Genomic DNA, 14,673 nt, shown 5'->3' with positions numbered 1-14,673 from the left:
GGTCCAAACACCAACACTTCTGTTTTCTTTTTATTAAAATTTAAAAAGTTTCGAGCCAACCAAGCTTTAATGTCATCTAGACATGTCAAGAGAGGTTTTATGGAGATGGCATCCTTGCGTTTTAGTGTCAAATAAATTTGGCAGTCATCGGCATAACAGTGAAATGAGATCCCATGCCTTCTAAGGATAGAACCCAGAGGCAGTAGATACAGAGAAAAGAGCAGTGGCCCTAAAATTGAGCCCTGTGGGACACCACATGACAGAGGAGCAGAAGACGATTCGTAACCGAGAAGGCTGACAGAGAAAGTTCTATCTGACAAATAAGACCTAAACCAATTGAGTGCAGTGCCACCAATACCCACTACATCATGTAATCGAGAAATTAAAATATTGTGGTCTACTGTGTCAAAGGCAGCAGTTAGGTCAAGCAAGACAAGAACAACATGGTTACCAGAATCACATGCCAGAAGGATGTCATTAAAAACCCTTAGTAATGCAGATTCTGTGCTGTGAAGGGTTTTAAAACCTGACTGAAAAACCTCAAAGATTCCATTTTCATCTAGAAAATCTTTCAGTTGACTAAAAACAATTTTCTCTAAAACCTTGGAGACTAAAGGCAGCTTGGAAATAGGCCTATAGTTCGCTAAAACTGTGTGATCAAGGCCAGGTTTCTTAAGCAGTGGCTGTACTACTGCATGTTTGAAATTTGCAGGAACCACACCAGAAGACAGACTGCTGTTAATAATGTCAAGGACATACTGTTGTATACTAGGAAAAATTTCTTTAAAGAATTGTGGAGGGACAGGATCCCGTGGGGAACCTGTGGGCTTAATATGGCGAACCACATCCTCTAAAGAGGAGAGCGTCACAAGCTCAAACTGAGTGAAAACAGCAGCGCAAGGGACAGAGACAGAGGGGTCAGAGTCAGGAGCTGTGATAAGAGCCCTGATGGTGACAACCTTTTCAATAAAAAAGTTCAGAAAATCATTGCAAATCTCAGGAGAAACTTCCAAACAGACATTCAAAGGAGTATTAAGAACAGTGTCAATGGTCCTAAATAACACACGTGGGTTATGACAGTTGGAAGAAATAATATTTGCAAAATATTCCCTTTTTGCCTCTTTAACAGTGTTCTGGTAGCGATGCCAGCAGTCTTTGAGAATTTGAAATGATACATGCAGTTTATCCTTTTTCCACCTCCGTTCTGCTCGACGACATTCCCTCTTAACAGCACGACTGCTCTCATTAAACCAAGGCTCAGGTTTAGCCTTAAGCTGCCTGGTTTTTAAAGGAGCCACAGAGTCCATGATTTTTTGACAGCAAGAATTAAACCAGGAATGTAGGTCTTCTGTGTCAGAGGAATTATTTTGATTAAAAACAGTCACATTAAGGGGTTAACTGTGATGGGTGAACAGATAATAATCAGTCAGCTGGCAGATGATACCACCCTGTTTCTAAAAAATGAGGACCAGATTCCTTTAGCCTTGCAGGCGATCAACCATTTCTCCAAAGCTTCTGGCCTACAGCTGAATATTAATAAATGCAAAATTCTAGCTCTGCATGAGTGTCCCCTGCAAGCAATAAATAATATGCAGATCAAAAAAGAGGTGAAGTATCTGGGCATTGTAATTTGCAAGGATAAGACATCAACAGAAAATAAGAATATCTGTACCAATATAGAAAAGTGTAAGTCAATTTTAAACATGTGGCTGCAAAGGGACATAACTCTGTTTGGGAGAATCTTGCTAACCAACATGGACAGTCTGTCCAGACTCATCTATCCAGCCTTTTCTCTGCCCATACCTCCAAAACTAATTAAATCTATAAATACTCTTAATTTTAGGTTCATATGGAGGAACAAATGTCATTATATAAAGAAAAATGATGTGATTAAGAATTATGAAGAGGGTGGGGCTAATGCCACTGACTTTGATGTTATGAATGGTGTACTAAAATTGAAATGGTTAAGATCTTTCATTAGGAACAAAAATTCCTTTTGGAACATTATTCCCAATGTGATTTTTGGCAAAATGGGTGGAATAGACTTTTTGTTACGTTGTGACTGTTACGTTGTGACTTTGATTGCAGTTCGTTACCTGTTAAACTCTCAGCTTTCCATCAGCAGGTCCGTCTCTACTGGAAATTAATCTATAAACATAGCTTTACTCCTCACAACACCCCTATATGGAACAACAGGTATATCCGTTTGTGTAGGAAATCTGTGTACGTGGATGAATGGAGATCTAAAGGGATTTGGGCTGTAGCTCATTTTATGGATGATAATGGGGTCTTACTAAAACATGAGACGTTTTGTGAGAAATTTGATGTAAGATGTACTGCTAAGAGATATAAATCCCAGTGAAAGCCATCCCAGTCCCTTTGAGATCAATGATAAAAGAAGATATTGTGCACTCTAAAATTTCTCCTGGACTGAGGCAGCTCTGCATAGCTGGAGTTGAATTTGGTGACAGCAGGTTTACAAACAAAGTGATCAGGAATATTTTGATAAATGAAATTTGCCCTAATCCGGTTAAAAGAAATTATATCCTTAAAGAATTTGAGACCATGGAGGTTAAGGCGATAAGACAAAAGTCTACAGGGAGAGCAGAATTATTAGGCAAATGAGTATTTTGTCCACATCATCCTCTTCATGCATGTTGTCTTACTCCAAGCTGTATAGGCTCGAAAGCCTACTACCAATTAAGCATATTAGGTGACGTGCATCTCTGTAATGAGAAGGGGTGTGGTCTAATGACATCAACACCCTATATCAGGTGTGCATAATTATTAGGCAACGTCCTTTCCTTTGGCAAAATGGGTCAAAAGAAGGACTTGACAGGCTCAGAAAAGTCAAAAATAGTGAGATATCTTGCAGAGGGATGCAGCAGTCTCAAAATTGCAAAGCTTCTGAAGCGTGATCATCGAACAATCAAGCGTTTCATTCAAAATAGTCAACAGGGTCGCAAGAAGCGTGTGGAAAAACCAAGGCGCAAAATAACTGCCCATGAACTGAGAAAAGTCAAGCGTGCAGCTGCCAGGATGCCAGCATAGGAAAATTGGGTTGAACAGTGAGACTGCATTTGTGGGGTTTAGAAACATCCAGAGCATCGCAACAGAAAGGTAAATAAAAAAGTAAGAGAGAGAGAGAGATAAAGAAATAAATGAACTAATAATACATAAATGAATAGAAAAATAGAAAACACACATGTAGAAATTGTCACATGTGAAATTGTTTTTGGAGAGAATCAGAAGTGAGACAGTTTGAATCCACAGTTCAGCGCAAAGATGCAGGAATTAAATCTGATTATAAAAACACATCGAGGCAACGAAGACCAGCTTACACTCAATATTAATATGAACACACAACATACACGCAATGAAGACCAGCTTACACTCAATATTAATATGAACACACAACATACACGCAATGAAGACCAGCTTACACTCAATATTAATATGAACACACAACATACACGCAAGAAGACATGCTTACACTCATGAATGTGAATACATGACATAATGCTGAATGGTGTAGATTTAACACACTTAAAGGCTGAAGCTGAGGAATAACTCAGGAAGTTGCAGGACAATAGAGCGACTTTTGTGACAAGGAAAAAGAGACTGGGAGGACCAACCAGTGATTAGAAGCTTAAAGCAGGTTTAAAATAGTGAATTAGAAGTGGTTTCCAGCTGATTGAGCAAAAGAAGTGACGACTGTAGAAATAAAAATAAAAGAATAATAATTGAATTATGCAGCAATGTTTTGAATATGCATTTCTGTTGTCAGGGCAACTTCTCGAGATGTGACTCAATATGCAAATTAGTTGAATGAGTGGGGACAGAAAAAAAAGAAAAACTCAAGTTTCCTGTCTGAGACATGAGTGAAGTTTGCATTGAGAGAAATATATCTGTGACTGTGTGAGAAGAACTGTTTGGTAAAATATATGATAGCAGCCGCAGGACAATTAAATAAAGTCTGTGACTAAGTGCAGTCGTGCAGATCTGGAGAAGAAGTTTATAATTTAGTGATGACACATTGTTATAAAGTGTTTAGAAAGGGCTTAATGGGAATATTACTGTTGGGCAAACTGTGCGGCTTTAACAAGATTTTTCTGTGTATTTAGCAGGTGAAACTCTGTCAGCTGACTTCAGACTGTCAGGAAGCTGAAGAACCTGAGGCAACCACTGAAACATGATGTGGGCAAAATGAACAGAGGAGGGATTTTAAAGGTGAACATTTAGGACTTACTGCAAATGTTACTATGTCAAAGTTACTGTGACTCAAACAGAGGAAATTCTGATTTTCTTATTTCCACACCCAGCATGTTTTGGGTGTTATATGCTATTAAATACTTTTAAATAAATTAAAAAGTATTTAATAGCATATAACACCCAAAATATGCTTCGGTTCACATTTAACTCCAGAAAATCATCAATCAAAACATGGATATTACCTGACCACAGATTCGTGGTGACGTCACTGCTCTTTTAACTGTTCAGTGTCTTTGTTTGTTTGCTGGTTGTAGAAATGGTTTATATGAGCTTTGAGCTGAGAGTCAGAGGTTTCTGTGGACACTGCTCATGTCGGCACTTATATTTTCTGACCTTTTCTTATAACCGATTAAACATGATCTCCTCCCTTTTGCCCCCATTTTTGGTGGTGTAGGTACAAATGATCAGGCATGACATTCTCATAATAAATAAGATACTGCAAATAATTATTTCTGCATTTGTGCGATTGAAGTGAATTGAAAATGTGTATGAAATGACACTGTTTTAAAGATTTGGCCTAAATAATTTTGGAGTGAATGAGTCTAAACATGATGACCTAACTAGTGATATCCTGACACACACACACACACACACACACACACACACACACACACACACACACACACACACACACACACACACACACACACACACACACACACACACAGCATGTTATGCCAGTTTCAGCTGAAACTATGTTTCAAACCATGTTCCGGGTTTTTAGTTCACCATTTATGAGGCTTCAAGAAGAAAATAAAAGACAGATCTGAATGTTTGAAAATGTTTTGGAAAGATTCTGTAAAGATGAGATGAAAAATACTCAAAGGATAAATTTAATTGGTTTATTATTTAGATAAGTTGAAAAAAGTTAAACAAGCAAGTAAATGAAGAAACAAGGCAGAGGAGAGAAAAGCCCAACAATCCCCTCTGAGCAAGCAGTTGGCGACAGTGGGGAGAAAACTGCCTTTAAACGGGCAGGAACCTCCGGCAGAACCAGGCTCAGGAGGGGACAGTCAACGGCCGGGACTGGTTGAGGGGGTTAACAGAGGTGGAGCAAGACGAGGCTACATCAGGTGAGGAAGCAGTAGCGTCTCTCCTCCGGAACAAGTGGAACCATTTTCTCTTTTTTTCATGCACTTTTCCACGAGCGCTTTTTTCTCCAGGATGAGATTTCTCAGCTCATCGATGGTTTCTGCGTTTTGTTCTTCAAGTTTCTCACATCTTTGTTCCACCTCTTCCAATGTTGCTTGTTGTTCTTCAAGCTTGTCTTTGAGTTGTTTGGATGTTGCCTCCTGTATCAGCTTGTCCTTGTGCATGTCTGCATTTCTCTGTTGGACCTCTTTGTGCTTGTCTTCTAACTGCTCGTTTCTTTTCTGGATTTCTTGGAGCGTGAGCTGCAGGTCTTCATGTATTTTGTCTTCTTGTTGTTTTTTGCGCCTGCATTTGAGTGTTTTCACGCTTCAAGTTATTGAATTCCACCAAAATCCCTTAACGAGCTCGGAGTTGTTTCTCGCTATCTGATCGATCCTTCTCTGCATCTGTGAGCAGCGTTTCTCCAGTTTGTCCTTTTCTTCTTCCACTTTAGTTGCTTTGTCCTCCAGCTGATTACAAAACTCTTGCAGTTTTAGATTTTTAGACTCAAAGTCCTGACGATCGTTTTCCTTCTTTCAGTCTTTCCTGCTGTTGCTCTTTCTGTTGAAGAAGGTCTTTATTTTGGCGCAGTGTTTCATCCAGGCTTTCTTTCAGCATGCGGTATTTTTCCTGCATGCTCTTCAGTTCGTGCTGCATGTCTCGTTGCTTTTTGTCCTGCTCTTCCTTCTGTTGGAGGAATTCTTTCTTTTCTTCCACAGCTTCATGGAGCTGTCTTTGGAGGAGCCGATTTTTTCGGTCCATGTATTGGAGATCCCGTTGTATCTTATCAGTCATCGTTTTCTTGTCTTGGAGCTGGTTGGTCATTTCTTTTAGTTCTGCACTCTTTTGCCTGTTTTCTTTAATGAGGTGCACAATCTGCTCTCGGCTCTGAGCAAACTTGATTCCCCAGCCCTCATTAATAATTTTTATGTCCGGCTGGCGCTGTTGTCTTTCTTCCAGCTCTTTATTTTGGGCTTCCATTCGTCTACATTTGTCCTCCAGTTGAAGTTTCTCTTCTTCAATTTGTTGCATTTTTTTCTGGAGAAGGTAGTTTTCCTTCCTACTCTCCTCTAACGCCCTTTGGAAGGATGAGGAGCCATTTGGGGAAATTGGCCGGCCACGCCAGGAAGGAGAGGCGGCGTAATCTTTTTGAATTGGTTGTTTTTTTCTTGGAAACATGTTGGAGTTTCTATACGATGACTTTGAAGAGCTTGTGGTGAACGTTTTGTAGGCTGCAAACACAGATGCTGCTGAAACGAACTAAAACTTGCTGTTTCTCACCCCTACTTAAGGAAAAACATCAAAGGACTTAAGATTCTTAAGATCTATGACATCATCACTCCCTAAGCCAATGAGATTGTCACAAGACATTTTGGAATGGGGTATTTTTTTTTAAACTGTTTTCAAACTTAACTTAAAATTTCAGTGTTTCCTGGTTGTGGACTATTGGTTAGTCCAGCCGATTAAGAAATTAATTGTCACAAACATCACTAATATTATATAACAGACGACAGAAAACAAGAGTTTTTTTTCTACGCAATAGAGGTATAATAAAAGTTTTTTTAATTATCCTACTTTTATAAAAGAGAACATTTATTAAAGATTATGTATTTAATTAAAAAACTCTGTTCATCTAAAGCAGGGGTCAGCAACCTTAAGACCCAAAGAGCCAAAGAGCCATAATTGGCCTATCTGGGGTTGAAAGGCTCGATAAATGCATGGCGTTTCGCCGGGTACACCGGCTTCCGCGAGTGTGACGCTTATTTTGAGCGATGAAAAAATAAGAAAATATAATTTTATTTGTATATTGCAAAATCACAATAATCTTCCAATTTAGAACTACAAGTTAAAAAAGAACTAACATAAATAAAATACACTTCAGCTAATTTATTTCACAAACCACGCGGAGCCGCACTATAAGGACTAAAGAGCCGCAGGTTGCCGACCCCTGATCTAAAGGGTTTAACAAAAAGGGGGAGCTTCCTGCTGGGAATTGAAATGTCCCCACTGGGCGATCGTGGCTCAAGAGTTAGGAGTTCGCCTTGTAATCGAGCCCCGGCTTGGACAGTCTCGGTCGTTGTGTCCTTGGGCAAGACACTTCACCCGGCAAGACACTTCACCCGTTGCCTGCTGGTGGTGGTCAGAGGGCCTGGTGGCGCCCAGGGTGGCTGTAGCTACATCACCAGTGCGTGAATGTGTGCGTGAATGGGTGGATGACTGAGCATGGGTGCTTAACTAGTTAAAAAAACAAACAAACATCTGTCTCTTATTTTTTATGTCACACAGGAAAGAAGCTTCAATGTCTGATGAGAAGACATTAATTTGTTGGTGTTTGTGGTGTTTGGTGCAGTTTTCCTTGTTTTCTGGCTTGTTGTTTATTTACAGTGGAGATGAAGATCTCTAACAAGTTGATTTGTTCACATTTGCACATTTTTAAGAGGAATGTGTTTTTTTTGAGTTTGTACACTATATGCATGTAAGGCAACCGTTTCCTTTTTCTGTATTTTTGTGTGCTGCTCTTTTAACAAAAGGGGAACAAAAGACAATTTAAATCGACCTCAGATGATTTGTTTAAATTTTTACAAGGTCTTACTGAGGTGATGCAAAGTGAAACATGCTTCTTTTTTGGTAATGTGCTGGAAAAGCTTGAAAATTGACCTTGAATGTGCTTAAAAAGTGCTTGAATTTGACCCTAAAAATGTGTATGAACCCTGCATATATTGCAGTATTTACATTTATAGTAGGAATTTCATGGCAACAGCTAATCTTTATTTTGTTTACTGGGAAATGAAATGCTGCCAATTCACAAAGCTGTGCTTCAGCTGCACTTCCTGTTGTAGACTTGTGATGCACACAGGCTCTGTTCCAGCACTCAGCATGTTCTTCCTTATTTGCTCCACCAGGGGGAGCTCCTAAACTATGACATCTTGATAGGAGTGAACCAGGGAGAGGGGCTGAAGTTTGTGACGACAGTGAGGACAACGACGGCATCTCAGCTGCGGCGTTCGACTACACCATCTCCAGCTTTGTTGACAACCTCTACGGCTACCCAGAGGGTGAGGACGCCACCTCTGTACACTGCCACTTTTTCAGTTATTCCATTTTACAGCCTCCTCTCACTTAACTGCATTTTGCAGCATCATCAGGTTTTGTCTCATTAGGAGCCGCGTTTGTTGATTTGTTCGTTTTTTTCTGTTTGCTGTATTCATTAAAATAAACAGATAATCGTCAAAATGACAAATGTGGACAATTATCAAAGCTTACATTACAATTCTGACAGCTTGAGTTCACATGAATTTTCAAAAGAATATCAAAACCTGTGAAAGTGCTTTAAGCGTTTAAAACATGCGAGTAAAGAATGGAATCAGTAACATGTGAGCCCAGTGAAGTGCATCAAACAAGACAAGCGTGCTAAAGAGAGCCACACATCCACATCACGGTGTGTCTGCGCCTTAACCTTTGAGGCTCTGTGGGCAGTAATTCTATCATCCCCCAGGTAGTCGGCTCCCAATCTCAGTGTCGGTGTTTCTGACAGATCGGCCTGCGAACCCCTCACAGCCGGACCACAGTCACAGTACAGACATGTTTGGATAATGCAGTCATGCTTCTCTCTGCTGCCTGTCACTCCTTCTGTTATCAGAAAGACTTTTTTCCTCTCTAGATTTCTCACTCACTTCCTGTTTACGGACCACCAGTGGGTGACCAGCTGTGGCCACTGCCAAACTCCATGCTGAGTTTCAGTCCCCAGTTTACTTTTACACGTTCTACCACCACTGCCAAACCGAGACGCGGCCCGAGTGGGCCGACGCCGCGCACGGAGACGAGATACCTTACGTGTTCGGCGTACCGATGATCGGTGCCACGGACCTGCTCCCGTGCAACTTCTCCAAGAACGATGTGATGCAGAGCGCTGTGGTCATGACTAACTTCGCAAAGACTGGGTAGGCCTCATGTCACAGTAGTGTAAACTGTACACGTTACTGTATGTTCTCTGACAGCCTTCTAGTCATCTTGAATACTTGAATCTGGGTTGCTAGTTTAATTCCCGTGTGGCTTTGAAGAATTGACCATACTGGTTCACCAAAAGCATCCAGATCCCAGAGCAGCCGGTTGTGTCTTAGATAGTTTAAAGGTTGCACAGAGAATGGCCTCCTGTCTGTATTCAGTGTATTGATGCCACATGTTACTTATAATGGAGACTGAATATAACTTTGAACTGAAACGTTTAACCTTTATGCTCCACCAGGGACCCCAACCTGCCCGTCCCTCAGGACACCGTGTTCATTCATACCAAGCCCAACCGCTTCGAGGAGGTCATCTGGACCAAGTTCAACTGGAAGGACAAGCAGTACCTTCACATCGGTTTGAAACCTCGTGTCAGAGACAACTACAGAGCTAACAAAGTGGCCTTTGGCTGGAATTAGTCCCTCATCTTCACAGCCTGCACGACGTGCTCTTTCCCACCACTACGCGCTCCCCGCAGGCCGTGACCCCGGCACCATGAGGCCCAGAAACAACGTTCCTCGAACCACTCGTCATCCTTACCCTACCTTCCCATCAGATCCTGAGCCCGAGGGCTCAGAGCGCCCGCCCCAGGACCTCTTTCCCAGACACACCCGCGACTACTCCACCGAACTGAGTGTGACAGTTGCAGTTGGAGCGTCGCTCTTCTTCCTCAACATCCTGGCCTTCGCCGCCCTTTACTACAAGCGTGACAAGCGGCACGAGATGCGCCGGCACCGGCTGTCCCCTCAGCGGGGCGGCCCCGCCAACGACCTGGCTCACAGCCAGGAGGAGGAGATCATGTCCCTGCAGATGAAGGACTGGGAGCACGACGCTCACCACGACATGGAGCCCCTGCGACCCCACTACACCTGGCGCTGCGCCGCGCCCCCGACAACGTGCCGCTGATGAAGCCAAACACCATCACCGTGATCCCCAGCACCATCACCAGCATGCAGCCTCTTCACGCCTTCACACATTCCCCTCCACCGGCCACAACAACACCCTGCCCCACCCCCACTCCACCACCAGGGTATAGTAGGGACAGGCCCGACACAGCGCCACCTAGGGACCATGAACACTGCTCTGCTTCCGCTCTGGAAGGGAGGCCTCTAGACGTGGGCCTTCGTTCTGTCCTCTTATTCTCTTCTTTCTCCAAAAGCATCTACACCTGCTGCGTCATGTGCTGTGAAACTTGGCAGCTCCCTCCACTGGTGGCATGTGGAGGTGCAACTGACGTGTCCAGCAGCAGATGAGCAGTTTGGGGTGGGTGACTCAGATCTTTCAAGATACTGTTTTCAAAGACGGTCTGCTGTTTCCAGGCTCAAGACCTCCAACATTTGTCAAAGGGACGAATGCTCTCTCGCTCCTCGCTGTTTTCTCTTTTTTACGTTGGCGTCATCTCTTTTTCCATCTCCTGTGTGTTATGTGCACATTATGCTTCTCTTTTCTACATCCGTGTTTTATTACTGCTCTCTTCCTCTCATTTGACACGCCTCCCTCCTGCTCTTCTCTAAAAATTCCCGATCTGCTGAGCAGTCTGGAGGCGGGAGGCGTACACTAAAACATATAACTATGAAAACACTGATATCTTTCATTCGACCAGCATTTTTAGGTGCCAAGTAAGTACTGCTGTGTTTCATTTCTCATCGAGGGAGAAGAAAAACCAAAGAAAAATAGAGTTTCGCTATTTACCGTCAACTAACAGAGTTCTGTCATGTTCTCATGACAAAGTGCCAAACTGGCCTCAGTCGTGATTTTCTTTCTTCCATCTTCTCTCTTTTTGTTGTTTTGTTTGAAGCATTTGTTAAATTGTTGTTTTTATTGTGTGGAAAGAATTTTCTGAAAATATAGATATAGAGAAATGATATTATATATAGTTCTATATAAAATGTGTACAAAGGAGAAAGTATATAAAAGGGTTTTCTCAGTGGGGATCTATTCATGAATTATTTTTAAAGACGCGGGAAAAGGACACTGTACCTGTCGATGCACGTTTCCCAAAATCTAAACGAGTCATACTTTTGGTTTTGGTTTTCTCCCGCAGAGTAAGAGCATCGCAGGAGCATCGCAGGAGCATCGCAGGAGCATCGCAGGAGCATTGCAGGAGCTCCTGAAGTCAAACGACGCCTCCCAGCACTCATTTATTAAAACGGAGTCGATGCCAAAAGTCTTAAACGTTAGAATCAAAGCAACAGCTGTGAACTCAGTCATGGTGTCATGTGCAGCCTCCGTCTTACTGTCACTACTTTTTCATTTTAGGGTACGTGAGGTAAAGCGTCCGTCGATGTAGCTTGATTGTACAAAATAATTTTTCTACGTTATTAACAAAACACATCAGAGACTGATGCTGCTCCTGTCTGACCCCCTTATGTCTGCCACATGTGTATTCTGACTTCATATCATCACTGCTCCCTCCCTCCTCCTCTCTCCATCCTACACCGCCTTTGTTATTTAACACCGACCCCCCCAAACTGATAATCAGACAAATTCCCAAACAGCTGACTTCACTGTGTCGACACCGTTCCTGACTATTTCTGACCTCAGCTCAGCTCTGCTATTATCCTCACATTAAGGGTTCGTTCACCTGCCTGCAGATGATCTGTGAGCTCGTCGGTTGTAAATTAAACTCTAAGCACACTGAGGGTAACCGGGAGGCGTTCAGGGCCTGCAGTGCAGAGCTGCAACATGAAAAAAAGGGATGGGGGCTCAGATCTCCTGAACAGGGTGGAAACAACACGGTGGGTTTGTGCTGTTTGTGATTCCTGCTCCGTCACTCTGGTGGAGACGACTGCAGCTCAGCAGCGCTCCCTGCTGACCCTCTGATGAAGATGTCAACAGTATGTAAACTGAGCTGATGTGCTGCTGTTTGAGCCCACGTGGTAGCGTACGTCCAGTATGGGAGAACTTAGTCACCGGTGCTGTCTTTGCTTGTGTTCTAGCTTTAGCCTGTTTGATTGTTTGTTTTCTATTTTATTACTGCCTAAAAGGGGAGGTGGGGGAAACACATGCCTGACTTCTCCTGTCAGAGGTTTTGTAAGCTCAGTGGAAGGGAAAGAAAACAAAGAGTACGTTGCCTGTGCGTGTGTGTGTGTGTGTGTGTGTGTGTGTGTGTGTGTGTGTGTGTGTGTGTGTGTGTGTGTGTGTGGTGGGGGGGGGTCAGAGTGTGACCCCATAAAGACTTCCCTAAACCTGCTGGTCTGGAAGTCCAGCAGTTCATCTAAACAAAAGGCACTTAGCCTAAATCAGATATAGATACATTTATCCTAAATGAACAGAGGGAGTGACTTTAAGTCTGATTTCAGACTATGTCAGTATTAGTTAAGCCAAGAGTCGGCAAAAGCTTTATGACCCGGAAAGTTCTAATTCCCACAACATATTGTTGGATTAGTAAGCAAAACTTTTCTGTGATGAAGATTTTTGGGGTTGTTGTTTTAGTGATGGGTTCATTCTGTCAGTTAGCTTTGGCTTGTTTTCTTATTTCAATAGAGGGAGTTTTACTAAACATGGACATGTCGAGGAGCGGCTCATTATTTCTGTAACAGTGCACTTAGAGAAAACTGTCAGGTGTCGCCCCCTTTGGTGATGATGTTTTGTGCTCTGATGAGCTAATAATCAGCTCTCTTTTCCTCCTTCTTTGTTCTAAGCAGGCCTACAAGATTGAATTAACAGCGCTGTAAAACATTGTTGTGAGAGCAAATATAAGGTGAGCTTTTCCAGATTACAATGGGCTGAGGAAAAGGTCACCTGTGGGAACCTGCCAGTTCCTGTCTAAAAGGATTGCAGCGAGTCAATCCAGTCCAAGATCATAAAGAACTCTTTTTCTAAAAACAAAAGAAAGAACAAATAAATGAGCTCATATTGATGAGGGTGGAGACTCTGATGCTTTGCGCGTGAGGCTCCACTTGTCTGCTGTGCAGCCGTGACAAAGACTGGACCAGCGTTAGGATGAGTAGATGTTGACAAACAATTCACGACCCCGGTAAGAAAAAGGTGGATGCTTTGCTTTGCTTTTGGCAGGAGCACAAGAGAGAGAGGGAGACCGAAAGGTTCACATGAGAGTGGAGCTGCAGACTCCACCCTTGGGCGGCTAATTTTGGGTTGCTGATGTTTGCTTTAAGAAAATGTTGTTTTATTGACTGGGTTTAGATGATGGTGTCACATTATATTGTTGGGAAAATGCCAAATGCTGAAGGGGAGAAAATGTTTGATATTACTGATGTTACCATTAACCAAAGCAGGCCACTGTAGAAGTCAACGACATTTTATAGAAGGAAAACAGAACCAAAGCCAAATGTAGGAGTTATATAGGGGATTGGTGGACTTGTCACATTCCAAATCCAGTTATGGAACAACAAACACTGGTCCAAGGGAAAGGGCAGGTGATACGAGGTGGTGCTGGAGGGAAACGAGCAAAGTAAAGACAGCAAACCTATTTTGGTTCGATTTGATAAAGTCAGATTAAAAGAAGTACCATGACACTCAGAGGATCAACGTGAAACTAAAACATACGCACATTTTGTATGAAGCACATGACTGATAACTGTTGTGTTTTAAGTTTAGTTTCTTATAGCACAGAGTGGATCACAGTGAGGGAAGGACAGGGGGGAACTGAGTTTAAATGTGAAGTTGATGCTAATATACAGGTTTTGTTTCTAGGTCGTTCTGGGGATGCAGGCTCTGGGTGGAGCCAGGAGCTGAAAGATCGAACATGATAATTAAACTGATTTTATTATTTAAACACAGGTTTGCAGGCCCGGAGCAAATATACTCGAGAGGAGAATCGCTGAGGTTTTCTGAGAAATGATCTGATGAACCTTTTTCTTTTAATTTTCTAGTTGTGGTTTTGTTTGACACATGAAGATGTGTCAAAAGGGGGAGTTTTAGGTCTAATTTGAAACAATGGATTATATGATCGATGATGCAATTCTACACTGCAATCATCGAGTCCATCCTCACCTCCTCCATCACCGTGTGGTACGCTGGAGCCACTATCAGGGACAAACAGAGACTGCAGCATGTTGTGCGCTCTGCTGAGAAGGTGATTGGCTGCAGACTCCCATCTCTGCAGGACCTGTACGCCTCCAGGACACTGGGGCGTGCAGCTCAGTCACAGCTGACCCTTCTCACCCTGGACACAGTCTGTTTGACCTGCTCCCCTCAGGCAGGAGGCTCCGGTCCATTCGCACCAGAACCTCTCGCCATAAGAACAGTTTCTTCCCCTCTGCTGTTGGACACATGAACAATAACCGTATGACTGTTCCCACC

The 14,673-nt window shown here is 42.7% G+C and overlaps 2 protein-coding genes and 1 pseudogene across 2 annotated transcripts in view; 2 read left to right on the top strand and 1 right to left on the bottom strand.

Moving 5' to 3' along the window:
• LOC146581170 (protein NLRC3-like) overlaps positions 1-14,673 on the bottom strand; it is a 222,158-nt gene that overhangs the window by 29,322 nt on the left and 178,163 nt on the right. The gene's annotated exons all lie outside the window — the stretch shown is intronic.
• The window catches only part of LOC146581175 (protein NLRC3-like), a 442,961-nt gene that overhangs the window by 393,353 nt on the left and 34,935 nt on the right, over positions 1-14,673 (top strand). The gene's annotated exons all lie outside the window — the stretch shown is intronic.
• On the top strand, positions 6,581-10,444 carry LOC146581177 (neuroligin-2-like; annotated as a pseudogene).

Source organism: Mchenga conophoros, linkage group LG3 (assembly GCF_057382185.1).
Source record: "Mchenga conophoros isolate Kocher_MC1m ecotype Shallow Benthic linkage group LG3, M_conophoros_male_GT1.1, whole genome shotgun sequence".
Lineage (NCBI taxonomy): Eukaryota > Metazoa > Chordata > Actinopteri > Cichliformes > Cichlidae > Mchenga > Mchenga conophoros.
This window is presented reverse-complemented; position numbering and strand designations above follow the sequence as displayed.